At 39.7% G+C, this 2,541-nt stretch overlaps 1 pseudogene; it reads left to right on the top strand.

The window, feature by feature from the left end:
* Positions 1-284: 284 nt before the first annotated feature.
* LOC106998120 (large ribosomal subunit protein uL23 pseudogene) lies at positions 285-756 on the top strand (annotated as a pseudogene).
* Positions 757-2,541: the final 1,785 nt, after the last annotated feature.

The raw sequence follows: 2,541 nt of genomic DNA, 5'->3' as shown, positions 1-2,541 counted from the left end.
ATAGTAGTAATAATAATAATAATAAAAGATTTAGGTTTTTAGATAGCATCAAGTAATTTCAGGACATAAAAAAAAGAGCTTTGCATAGCAGGCCATCATTACAGGCCACTGGTCAGACTGTAGATTGGCTGCCCCAGTGTTAGTGACTCACAAGTGGGTTCAGTTAGCTATGATTACAACAGTGTGGCCATTCGTCTACAAAATGAATGCTATCTCAACAGACTCTTCGGTGAGGCAATCCTCTTATATAGTGACTTTCATTATGAAAGTAACCATGAGACAAGATGGTGCCAAAAGCGAAGAAGGAAGCTCCTGCCCCTCCAAAGCAGAAGCCAAAGAGAAGGTTTTAAAGGCCAAGAAGGCAGTGTTGAAAGGTATCTACAGCTACACACACACAGAAAAAGATCTGCACATCACCCACCTTCTGGCGGCCCAAGACACCGCGACTCCGGAGGCAGTCCAAATATCCTCGGAAGAGCACTCCCAGGAGAAACAAGCTTGACCACTATGCTATCATCAAGTTTCTGCTGACCACTGAATCTGCCATGGAGAAGATAGACGACAACAACACACTTGTGTTCACTGTGGATGCTAAAGCCAACAAGCACCAGATTAAACAGGCTGTGAAGAAGCTCTATGACATTGAGGGGCTGAGGTCAACACCTGATTCGGCCTGATGAAAAGAAGAAGGCATATGTTCAACTGGCTCCTGATTACAATGCTTTGGATGTTGCCAACAAAATTGGAATAATCTAAACTGAGTCCAGCTGATTAATCCTAAATATACGTATATCTTTTCACCACATACATGCCTCTCTGTCAATTTCTGGTTGGGCTGAGAAGCCATATACAGGCACTGACGTTGTAACAGGGTTTGGGCAAGACTCCTGTTCTACTTATCCTTTTGAAACACTCACCTTGCCACTCCACCATGCCTGATTACTCCAGAGATCTTTGTGACTAGAGTTAGTGTCCTAGAAAAACCAGAACTCAGAACTTGCTTTGTGAGGGTAACAAGAAGCTTTACAAGAACCCCTTCTTTTATCCTTGGAAGAGGCTGTGTGAAACCATTGCCCAGAGTTTGAAGGGCATTAGCATCCATTTCAGGGGAGTGTGGGTTGGCTGGCTTTTGGGTAGCATTTGTCCTCACACACCCATCTACTATGTCCAACCGGTCTGTCTGCTTCCTTCACTCCTTGCCCAATAAAGGACAAGGACTTCAAAAATAAATAAATAAATAAAAGTAGTCTACATAGTGAGTGAATGACCTACCTAGTGTCTTACCACCTGGAAAACCCAGGAACATTAGTTACACACCAAAGAAGTGTCAGTATGATAAAGCTACGTATTCCCTTTCAACCTATTCCAACCTCATTCTTGAAGTTCTTCTTTCAGTCTTTCCCACATACACCCTAGTCTCCTTCCTCCCATTTTCATTTCTGCTTAGCCAAAGCCTCCCCCAGGTAGAATTTTTCCCACTCCAGTAGGTTCCTACAAATGGTATAATTATGTTGTCTTAAATTCCCAGATCCTAAAGTTTGAAACCATCTCTGTAGATGGTCTCTAGATCTCAGAGACCATCTCTACATAAAAATTGGAAACAGGTTGCCATTAGGTGCTAAGGCCAGATATCAGCATTTTTCAACCATGGTTTTCTGACATATTGGTTTCAACAATTGTGAGATAATTTTAAATATTTTGTTATTAACAATAAATGCATAATACTTATGAGGAATTTGCTTTTTATTTCATAATGTCACTTGCATCATGATCATTTGCATTCTGAGTGAAAATTTTAAAATAAAATTATAAGTAATATATCAGTAAAATCTCTGTATTTGAAAACTAGACATAAAATTCATTAGAAGGAAATCAGGGAGTAAAGAAGGGTTCAAAATGTATCAAAGGATGAAGAACAAGGCTTCAGAATACACACAGAAAGCAAGTCAGCTCCCAAAGCTCAGAGGCAGGAGCTCCCGCAGTTGTCTCCCAGATGGCAAAGGCTGCTGAGGACTCCACTAGCAGGAGGGTGGAAAGCTAACCATTAAGATACTGCCTACTCTTCTACTCAAGATTCACATTCAAAAGCAGGGCAACTGATTGGTCTAATTTGTCCTTGACTAGAAAACATCAGACCTCTGATTATAGCAGTAATGATGCTGTTTTAAAAAGAAAAATGAATGTTGAGCAGTGAAATAAAATAAAGTATGACTACATCCATAGCAGTTTCAGTAAGCAATGCTTGTCCGCCCTGTGTTTTTTTTTCTTACTGAGAAGAGCAAATGGAGAGTTACAAAACAGTAGGAACCAAGTGTTTTATACAAATTCTAAGCATCCTTTACACAAGCCCTAAGCGTCACATTTTTTAGAAAAAGTCAGTGCTTTAAAAAAATTATGTGTGATGAAGATAGCTCCTGATTCAAATCCAGAAGCAAAACTAACAAGTATAATGTATATGCTTTGTAAATATTCTTAAATCAGCAAATGCAAGCCTATCACTTGTTATAAAACAGAAAGGAAAATAATTTCTCTACTCCCACC

The sequence above is a fragment of the Macaca mulatta genome, chromosome 4 (genome assembly GCF_049350105.2).
Source record: "Macaca mulatta isolate MMU2019108-1 chromosome 4, T2T-MMU8v2.0, whole genome shotgun sequence".
In the NCBI taxonomy this organism is placed as follows: domain Eukaryota; kingdom Metazoa; phylum Chordata; class Mammalia; order Primates; family Cercopithecidae; genus Macaca; species Macaca mulatta.
Note: the sequence above shows the minus strand (reverse complement) of the source record. Positions and strands in the feature narration are given on the sequence as shown.